This window comes from Salminus brasiliensis, chromosome 23 (assembly GCF_030463535.1).
Source record: "Salminus brasiliensis chromosome 23, fSalBra1.hap2, whole genome shotgun sequence".
In the NCBI taxonomy this organism is placed as follows: Eukaryota; Metazoa; Chordata; class Actinopteri; order Characiformes; family Bryconidae; genus Salminus; species Salminus brasiliensis.
The window spans coordinates 5,602,840-5,614,181 of NC_132900.1; positions in this window are offsets into that span (position 1 = coordinate 5,602,840).

Sequence of the window (11,342 nt, forward strand, 5' to 3'; positions counted from 1 at the left end):
AAGTTGTGAAAGCACAGAAACGTGGGCAATTCTGCACGGAGACTCACCAGTGATGGAACGGGCAGATACGGACAGCATGACCTTGGTGGAGTGAGTGGGCAGGGTGGATACTGGATTTTGCAGGCAGGAGTGAACCCCCTTTGGGTCGTACTGTGGACCAGGGTTCATTTTAATCGAACAAAGCTGACAAGTATAAACACACCCTAACATGCCACCATTGCTGAGAATGCTGACCCACCACCCAAATACTACCTGCTCTGTGGTGGTCAGTCTTGTGGGGTCCTGAGCATTGAGAAACTGGGTGAAGGGATGCTAAGTAAATAGTATGTAGAGAAACAGTCTGGATACAGTCTGGAATTATAGAACGACTATAGAACTGCTCCTACATTGTATAGGCGAAGCTGATTTAATGGACAATAAGTGTAGAAACATTGAGGTGGTGTTAATGAAGTAGATGGCCAGTGTAGGTTCCACAGAGTGCACATGTCCAGCAGACCCGTTGTAATTAGTGATCGCACCCGGAAGAGTAGAGGCTTTTAGTTCAGCACTGCGGGATCACAGTCTTTGCAGAGATGACTTTGAGAAACTGTGAATGTGTTAACTGTAAAGTGCCTCTTTCTATACTGCCAGGCACCTAGTCAAATTGTTCCACTGTAATAAGGCGTTAAGTCCATCAATATAACCTATCAAAGAGCAAGCACTTCCCTTCACGTCTATTTTTAGACCAGTCCAAGACCAATTGTAAAGATGCATGGTGTAGGCTTGTGAAATATCTGCTTATTAAAAATAATGCTCCATTCTGGATTCTTTGAAGGAATGCCATAGAGGACCTATAATTGCCTCCCTAAAGAACCTTTCAATAGATGGTCCTTTTAAAGCAATACTCCAGCATTTTCTTCAAGCTTTCGATCTCTACCACGAAGCATGCTCTCTAATGCAAAGTTGAACGTCAATAAAGCATCATTACGGAGGAATTTTACCCTCAAAATAACAGCTCCAAAATCATGATGATGCTCCACTGACAATAATAGGGAGAATGTCGTCTCTGTCATTGCCACGCCAAGCCTGGATTCCTGCTAATACACTTAGCTTTGGTGGGTGAACTTTGGTGAAGGTTCATACGTGCCACCCACGAGACCCTTTTTAAAGAGAACATCATGGTAAGGCTCAAGTTTGCCACAGAACACCTAAACAAAGATTAGGACTTGGGAACAAAGTGCTTTGGCAGAAACGGCCCAAGCCATCCTCGAATTACATGGCCGTTTAATGCCCCCACATCACCAGGGGGTCCCCAAGAGCAGCAATATATATATTTTTTTATAGTTGGCACATCAATTCTAGGGTAATCAATTCTTGCTGTTGGCTGCTGCCACTGTTCGGAAGACCCGGGCGTTTCAGCATATTGGTATGGAGGGTCCCAAATGAAAATCTGCTTAGGGCCCCATAAATGCTTGGGCTGGCCCTGTGCTTGTGAGTGGCCTCATTAACCTCCACCAAATTTCCATAATTTTTTTTGACAACAAGGGTTTCCTCTTTGCGCACCACCCATGAGCAAACTTGTGCAGTCTCTTTCTGGTGGTAGTTTCTGTCTGTACTTTGACATCTACTGTGGTAAGAGCAACCTGTAGATCCCGTGATGGCGTTTCAGGACTGCTGGAGACCTCTTTACTCATCTTGGTCTTGCTTTTGGTCTGCTCTGACCATGTTGGCAGTTGGAATTTTAAAAAAGTTGATCCTGCCTTTGTTGGAGTAACTCTCTCTGCTGTCCAGGGAAGAAGGTTTCCTACTAGATTTAGGAACATTGCTGTGAGGATGTCACAGTGATAAGAGCGCTAGTGAGGTCAGGATGTTGCATCATCACCACCCCACCTTAACACCAACTCCCCAATTCCCAATCCAAAAGGTCCTGGATGGAGCACCAAGAAAACACAGTTCCACTGCTCCACAGCTCAATGCTGGGGGGCTTTATACCCCACTTTATAGCCCACACCTGGCATTAGACAGCATGCAGCCAATAGGTTTATGTTTATGCTCTGCTCCAAAGAGTCCTATTCTATTATATACGTCTCTACACCTTACACCTGAACATTTGTGCCAATGTTCAATTGGTGCATCTTAAAGTAGCTGAATATGTTCATTAGAAGGGGTGTCCACAAACATTTGGACATATGGTGTAAGCAAATGTCCATTGGTTTGTTTTTTATGACACCAGCAGCACAGACTGGGGGGTGAGTAGTATGGCATTGCTCAAAAGAACCAATTTGACATTTGACTTCTAAGAATGTAGTAAAAAGGACACAGAAAGGACCTGAATCGACGAGAGGAGCACTTCTGTAAGCGACAATGAATGAAAAATCAAACCTAAAATGAACCACACACAGTTCCCAGACATCATTTCCCCTACTCTGCAGGCCTAGAAGGCCTTGAAGCCCCCCCTCTGCTTTTACTAATGGTAATCATACATACCCTACAGGTGTGATACAGATATATTAGATTGAAAAATGCAGCAATTTTCTATTAAAGATTCAGCCATTGAAAGAAAAGGTGGTTCTAATACAGTATAATGGGTAAAGTGTGAGTGTATGCCAGATGTACTGCAGTTTATTTAACAAAACCTGGCTAGAAATGTGTTTTTTAACATGATCTGGTGTCCAGCAGATGTTCTTAACATTGTGTCAAAAACCGATGATGACTGGACCAATAGAAATGCTCCAAAATGACACTGACTTCCATCAGATGTCTACCCTATTTGGAAGACCAATTACACAATCCCCATTCATGTAAACTATCACCCCCTTTTACTGGCAATGTCCCCAACACTAGGGGGGTGAGGACTAACACGTCTCCTCCGATACATGTAAAGCCAGCCACCGCCTCTTTTCGCACTGCTGCTGATGATGGAGAATCTCTAGACAAAGGAAAGCGCGACTCTCCAGCTCAGATACAACAGCTAACAGACGTCTGCGTTCACCAACATCACACTGGGAGTGACGTAGGGAGGACGTGCCGTCAACCAACCCCTAAGAGAGCAAGGCTAGTTGTGCTCCCTCTGACTCTGACTTGATGGCAAGCAGCATGACCCGGTATTCGAACCAGCGATCCTCGGATCATAGAGACAGCGCCGTAGTCGACTTCCATTAAAAGTTAAGAAGGTAAAGTTGCCCTTTTACAGATTTGAGCTTTTGTTCCAACAGAGATGATATGCTCGATTCTAAACCCGTCTCTGTGTGCAAGGAGAGGAGGAAGAACACTGCATGATAGCTTGTCAGTCCTGTGGAAGCAGCATGACCTTGGGTTTGTCAGCGAGCTGGCTTTAAGTATTGGCAAAATGCTTTCACAAGTCCAGCATCGTCCTCTGAGATGAACCAGATGTCAGTGTGAATCAAGCGTTGAGGGAGACCAAATTCAATTTTGACGCTGTCAAGGCGAGTGAAAGGGATGCGCTGTTTTTGGCTTAGAACAGACTTTGGCATGTAAATCTTTGTGAATGCGAAGAAAAGACTTCTTTTGCTGCCACTAGATTACGGGACAGCTTCGTCTTTTTAATAAAATCATCCCCTACAATGAAGGTTTTAAATTCAATTTTAAAACCTTTTCATTCTCCAGGCCTTTGAATCCTGGAATCCACATTTTATTTTTCATCTCTTCTTCATCTCGCCTTTGAGGTTCATTTCTACCATTTGTGACCATTCAGTCCAACCTCTTTTTGTGCCTTAGAATTGAAGAGGCCGTTGGCACAGCGCCTTTCATCCATCGTGAAATTTCGACAGTGTGAAAATAATTACGCTGCCGTCTCAGTCAAAATAGTTCTTTCACTTCCGATGTAGTTTTTGTCGGTTCTGTGTCCTTCAAGCCTGCCAAGAAATGCATGTGTACAGGTGTCCATAAGCGGGAGCTCAGAGAGCGATTTGCGTTTACAGCAGTGGAGTAAAAGTGAATTTCATGCTTCACCTGTAGGGGGAGCCCAGGAGCAAAAATGCAATTCTCACATAATGCTGCTTTAAAGCCCGTGGGAACACATTTTAATATATTGAGTTTGTAAAATACTAAACTTTGGTGTCCAGTGAAGCGTTTAGCAAAGTTTCAATAAAAAAACACAAAGCAGAAATATGATAACGCTTTAGCTCGCCAAGTTCAGCTTTAGCTTTAGCTCGACAGGTTCAGCTTTAGCTTTAGCTCGACAGGTTCAGCCTTAGCTCGACAGGTTCAGCTTTAGCTTCAGCTAGCCAGGTTCAGCTTTAGCTCGACAGGTTCAGCTTTAGCTTCAGCTCGACAGGTTCAGCCTTAGCTCGACAGATTCAGCTTTAGCTTTAGCTTGGCAGGTTCAGCTTTAGCTCGACAGGTTCAGCTTTAGCTTCAGCTCGACAGGTTCAGCTTTAGCTTCAGCTCCCCAGATTCAGCTTTAGCTTCAGTTCCCCAGGTTCAGCTTTAGCTTCAGCTCGACAGGTTCAGCTTTAGCTTTAGCTAGCCAGGTTCAGCTTTAGCTTCAGCTCCCCAGGTTCAGCTTTAGCTTCAGCTCGACAGGTTCAGCTTTAGCTCGCCAGGTTCAGCTTTAGCTCACCAGGTTCAGCTTCAGCTTCAGCTCCCCAGGTTCAGCTTTAGCTTCAGCTCGACAGGTTCAGCTTTAGCTTTAGCTCGCCAGGTTCAGCTTTAGCTCGCCAGGTTCAGCTTTAGCTCACCAGGTTCAGCTTCAGCTTCAGCTCCCCAGGTTCAGCTTTAGCTTTAGCTAGCCAGGTTCAGCTTTAGCTCGCCAGGTTCAGCTTTAGCTCACCAGGTTCAGCTTCAGCTTCAGCTCCCCAGGTTCAGCTTTAGCTTCAGCTCGACAGGTTCAGCTTTAGCTTTAGCTCGCCAGGTTCAGCTTTAGCTCGCCAGGTTCAGCTTCAGCTTCAGCTCAACAGGTTCAGCTTTAGCTTTAGCTTGACAGGTTCAGCTTTTTTAGCTTTAGCTCGACAGGTTCAGCCTTAGCTCGACAGGTTCAGCTTTAGCTTCAGCTAGCCAGGTTCAGCTTTAGCTTTAGCTCGACAGGTTCAGTTTTAGCTCCCCAGGTTCAGCTTTAGCTTCAACTCGACAGGTTCAGCTTTAGCTCTACAGGTTCAGCTTTTGCTTCAGCTCCCCAGGTTCAGCTTTAGCTTCAACTCGACAGGTTCAGCTTTAGCTCTACAGGTTCAGCTTTAGCTTCAGCTAGCCAGGTTCAGCTTTAGCTTCAACTCGACAGGTTCAGCTTTAGCTTCAGCTCCCCAGGTTCAGCTTTAGCTTCAGCTCGACAGGTTCAGCTTTAGCTTTAGCTAGCCAGGTTCAGCTTTAGCTCGCCAGGTTCAGCTTTAGCTCACCAGGTTCAGCTTCAGCTTCAGCTCCCCAGGTTCAGCTTTAGCTTCAGCTCGCCAGGTTCAGCTTTAGCTCGCCAGGTTCAGCTTCAGCTTCAGCTCAACAGGTTCAGCTTTAGCTTTAGCTTGACAGGTTCAGCTTTAGCTTTAGCTCGACAGGTTCAGCTTTAGCTTTAGCTCGACAGGTTCAGTCTTAGCTCGACAGGTTCAGCTTTAGCTTCAGCTAGCCAGGTTCAGCTTTAGCTTTAGCTCGACAGGTTCAGTTTTAGCTCCCCAGGTTCAGCTTTAGCTTCAACTCGACAGGTTCAGCTTTAGCTCGACAGGTTCAGCTTTAGCTCTACAGGTTCAGCTTTTGCTTCAGCTCCCCAGGTTCAGCTTTAGCTTCAACTCGACAGGTTCAGCTTTAGCTCTACAGGTTCAGCTTTAGCTTCAGCTAGCCAGGTTCAGCTTTAGCTTTAGCTCGACAGGTTCAGTTTTAGCTCCCCAGGTTCAGCTTTAGCTTCAACTCGACAGGTTCAGCTTTAGCTCGACAGGTTCAGCTTTAGCTCTACAGGTTCAGCTTTAGCTTTAGCTCTACAGGTTCAGCTTTAGCTTCAGCTCCCCAGGTTCAGCTTTAGCTTCAACTCGACAGGTTCAGCTTTAGCTCTACAGGTTCAGCTTTAGCTTCAGCTAGCCAGGTTCAGCTTTAGCTTTAGCTCGACAGGTTCAGTTTTAGCTCCCCAGGTTCAGCTTTAGCTTCAACTCGACAGGTTCAGCTTCAGCTCAACAGGTTCAGCTTTAGCTTTAGCTTGACAGGTTCAGCTTTAGCTTTAGCTCGACAGGTTCAGCTTTAGCTTTAGCTCGACAGGTTCAGTCTTAGCTCGACAGGTTCAGCTTTAGCTTCAGCTAGCCAGGTTCAGCTTTAGCTTTAGCTCGACAGGTTCAGTTTTAGCTCCCCAGGTTCAGCTTTAGCTTCAACTCGACAGGTTCAGCTTTAGCTCTACAGGTTCAGCTTTAGCTTCAGCTAGCCAGGTTCAGCTTTAGCTTTAGCTCGACAGGTTCAGTTTTAGCTCCCCAGGTTCAGCTTTAGCTTCAACTCGACAGGTTCAGCTTTAGCTCGACAGGTTCAGCTTTAGCTCTACAGGTTCAGCTTTAGCTTTAGCTCTACAGGTTCAGCTTTAGCTTCAGCTCCCCAGGTTCAGCTTTAGCTTCAGCTAGCCAGGTTCAGCTTTAGCTTTAGCTCGACAGGTTCAGTTTTAGCTCCCCAGGTTCAGCTTTAGCTTCAACTCGACAGGTTCAGCTTCAGCTCAACAGGTTCAGCTTTAGCTTTAGCTTGACAGGTTCAGCTTTAGCTTTAGCTCGACAGGTTCAGCTTTAGCTTTAGCTCGACAGGTTCAGTCTTAGCTCGACAGGTTCAGCTTTAGCTTCAGCTAGCCAGGTTCAGCTTTAGCTTTAGCTCGACAGGTTCAGTTTTAGCTCCCCAGGTTCAGCTTTAGCTTCAACTCGACAGGTTCAGCTTTAGCTCTACAGGTTCAGCTTTAGCTTCAGCTAGCCAGGTTCAGCTTTAGCTTCAACTCGACAGGTTCAGCTTTAGCTTCAGCTCCCCAGGTTCAGCTTTAGCTTCAGCTCGACAGGTTCAGCTTTAGCTTTAGCTAGCCAGGTTCAGCTTTAGCTCGCCAGGTTCAGCTTTAGCTCACCAGGTTCAGCTTCAGCTTCAGCTCCCCAGGTTCAGCTTTAGCTTCAGCTCGCCAGGTTCAGCTTTAGCTCGCCAGGTTCAGCTTCAGCTTCAGCTCAACAGGTTCAGCTTTAGCTTTAGCTTGACAGGTTCAGCTTTAGCTTTAGCTCGACAGGTTCAGTTTTAGCTCCCCAGGTTCAGCTTTAGCTTTAGCTCGACAGGTTCAGTTTTAGCTCCCCAGGTTCAGCTTTAGCTTCAACTCGACAGGTTCAGCTTTAGCTCTACAGGTTCAGCTTTAGCTTCAGCTAGCCAGGTTCAGCTTTAGCTTTAGCTCGACAGGTTCAGTTTTAGCTCCCCAGGTTCAGCTTTAGCTTCAACTCGACAGGTTCAGCTTTAGCTCTACAGGTTCAGCTTTAGCTTTAGCTCCCCAGGTTCAGCTTTAGCTTCAGCTCCCCAGGTTCAGCTTTAGCTCTACAGGTTCAGGTTTAGCTTCAGCTAGCCAGGTTCAGCTTTAGCTTTAGCTCGACAGGTTCAGTTTTAGCTTCCCAGAGGCTTTAAGGAAATGAACTGAAATAAATTAAAGAGCCCAAACATTTTTTTAGTCTTTTATTGCTCCCCCTGGAGTCTATGTATAGCATTTTGGGTTTTAATGAACCAAAAACAGCCCTAATTCATTTTTCTGGACTGATACAGGCTGAACACGTGGATATAAGGTAAATGCATAACTTTTGTGACCTTCATAACTTTTGTGACCTTCATAACGTTTGTGAGTTTCTGTACCTTCTGGGAAATTCACTGCACGTGTTAAAATGTTGAAAAGTTTTTAAAAGCTTTACACACCAGATCGAGCTCCAAAATAATTTCTTTCATCTATTTCATTGTTTTAAAATTTATATATATAAATTTCTATCCAGTTTGTTTTATTTTTGTAAGAAATTATTTGATGGTCTTCATTGATTCAGGTGACTCGACCAGACTAGTAAGCGACAGTCCGAAGGCTCATTGATTGACCCCATAGGCTCTGCTAACTGCTCATTAAGCACAGCTAATGGCAGAATGGTGGTGGTAGAAACTCAGAAATGGCTCAGAAAGTTCAAGGCCGCCGGACTTCATTTCAGGACCGGGTTCAATTCATAACCACCTCTCAGAGTTTTTTTTTCCGTAGAGGCTCGTCGATGTTCAGCCCTGACTTTCTGCCTCTTAATCAGTGCAGGCAGGAGAGCGCTTGAAAAGCTGCCGTTCATCACCGTAATGGAAATGTATCGATTGTGGCGCAATGTGCCTCTGAAATTGTAATGAAGCAATTGAGAAATCGCCGACTGAAAGCCATGAGGGGATTTCAGGGGTCCGGAGCTGAAGTTGTGTTGATATATACTTTGTAGTGGAGTGTGTATGTGTGGATTTTCATCCAGAATAAATACAAACACAAAATACTGACTAAAATACTAGATTGACTCTATTGTTTGCTAAGCTCAGCGCTTTCAAATATTACTTTTTAAATATCTCTATAATATTTTAACTTCTATTTTTTCACTGCAGTGCTGTCTCAAAGGGCCTGAATCGTATCAAACGTATTCATCCCACTTATTGAAAAGTTTAATATATTGTGTAAACAATGCTAACATTTCTAACCAAATATTTTACGACCAAATATGCAATTACACAGAAATTAATTGAATTACAAATATTGAAAATAAATGTTTGATGTCAAAGCATTTACAGATATTCACTGTTTTACCGCACTGCAGTTTAGACCGGCCCACACATTCACACTGGACTTATAAGGAGCGTTTCTACCCAGACAGCCAATCAGAACGAAGCTCTTCTAGTTCTTCACGAACAACACCCCTTACAACACTTCCTAGTCGTAGTTGCTTCTCTGCGCTCAATCCATTTGTTGATAACGCTGGTTTTCGGAGCCCCCTGGTGAGGCTGGTGCAAAGTTGATAGACCCCATTGTTTCAAGATAACGAAGTCACCATTTATCTGCTCCGATTCCTCAGACGGTTCCATATGTAATAGCATGAGATAAAACTAAAACAAATCGGACCCTTCCTCTCTAGAGAGGCCGCCTAGGTGCTCAGATGTTCAGTCTCTCGTCACTTCAAAACTTGACTACTGCAGCTCTCTTCTGGCTGGTCTCCCTCTGCGCACCATCAGGCCTCTGCAACTTATCCAGAATGCAGCGACACGGGTCGTCTTCAACGTTCCTAAACTCAGCCATGTCACTCCACTGCTGCGTTCTCTCTTCACTGGCTTCCTGTAGTTGCTGCCCAGGTCATCAGATTCAAAACCCTGACGCTGGCCTACAAAGCCAAGAATGGACCAGCCAGCCCCTCCGTACTTGATGGCAATGGTCAAAAGCCGATCCGCACCAAGAGCCCTTTCAGCTTCAAGTACGGCTCGGCTCGACCCGCCATCCCTCAAAATCCACGGAAGACAAGCGTCCAGATTTTTTTTCTGTTCTGCACCAAAGTGGTGGAAAGAGCTTCCCCTGGGTGTCCAAACGGCAGACTCCAACACTCGCTGATTTCAAACCCAGACGGTAGACCCTCCTCTTCTGAGACTACTTGGGTGAATAGCAGCGTGGTCTCCTTACTGACTTGTGTTTAGTAGAGTCTAAGATTAGAGGATCTTTGAATTATTAATCTATTCAAATTTGCAGAGGTTTTTCTGCATTCACTGTTGTTGCTTCTATCAGTTGGCTGATCTTGCTCATCTTCTGAGACAAACACAAGTAAACCATGAAAGACACTGAGTTGTACTTACGTGGATGAGTCCATCCCCCGCTGGGAGGGAAGTGAGGTAAGAACCAGGGCTGATAGTGGTGTGTTCTAGACAGCTGAAGACGTGGAGAAATGTAGCCTGGTCTGATTAATCTGGATGTCTGCTGAGGAACCTTACTACAGATGGTAGGGTCAGAATTTGGTACCAATGGCATGAATCCATAGGCCTAACCTGCCTTGTGTGAATAATCCAGGCTGGTGGAGGTGGTGGTCAGGTGGTAATGGTGTGGGGAAGGTTTTCTAGGGGAGGAGTTAGCTGTATATGGACAGCCCAGTAACTGCTCAAGGAGAGATCTTCTTCTAGTAGCGAGATAGCTTTACCGGTAAACATAGAGAAGATATAGAAGATAGAGCCCCTGCGACCTATTTGACTTTGCAGTCATTGGTCTTAGCCCACTGTTAACTGAGTGGAATTACTTATTACATATTACTTTTATTTATTTATTCATTTATTTTAAACACAGTGCACAATGGTAAATGTGTAAAAGGTTTATTCTGTGTAGTACATTTTGAAAAATCTTGTGACCCAGTGCTTCATTATGCAGGTCCTCAGATTCTCTCAGTGTTTTTGCAAAATGCACACTACAGGGGGCGGCAAGCAGGGTAGAAAGGAGCCAATCAGAGGCTTTTCTGCTTCGTACATCGCCGTGGTAAACAGTGGGAGCATTAACATTCGGAAGGTTGGCGTCCACTGTTCAGTAATAGAGGAGAAAATCCTCACTAGTCATCATCAACTGAGGCAGAGGAACAGAAGCAGAAGACCTGAGTTGTCAACCACTAGGGGCGCACTACTTTTACATTCACATTTAAGGCATTTAGCGGACGCTTTTATCCAGAACGACTTACAAAAGTGTGTCACGAGCGAGCGACTCTGCTGTTCGGACACCCAGGGGAAGTTCGTTCCACCACAGGACAGAAAAAAGTCTGGATGCTTGTCCTCTAGGGATTGATCAAGTCAAGCCGTACTTGAAACTCATAGGGCTCTTGGTACAGATTGGCTTTTGACTGTTGCCATCAAGTACAGAGGGGCTGGTCCATTCTTGGCTTTGGGGGCAGGACTTTGGTCAGGGCTTTGAATCTGAAGCGGGCAGCAGCTACAGGAAACCAGTGAAGAGAGAACGCAGCAGAGGAGATAAAGGTTGAAGACGACCCTTGTCACCGAGTTCTGGATCAAATGCAGGGGCCTGATGGTGCGCAAAGGGGGACCAGCCAGACGGGGGTCGCAGTAATGATAGGAGGCTGAACAAGCACCTGGGTGACCTCTCTAGAGAGGAGAGGTTGAATTCTCTGGATGTCCTGAGGGAGAAATCCCCATGACCGAGTCAGCACTAGGTTTAGAACAGCAAAAATGTCATTAATTAGCATAAATTGGTCTTTATTGGATAAATTGCTTCATAATTTGAAGAGTATGGGAGAGAATGTCTATAGATAATGAAAAACCCAGGGATGGAAAATTGCCATATACAAAAAAATATTTTTAAATATATCAAACCTTGCATACCTCATAAACGGACCTCAGGGAGGGTAAACATATTAAAAAATGTATGATATGGATCCCTTAATAATGACATACTTAAA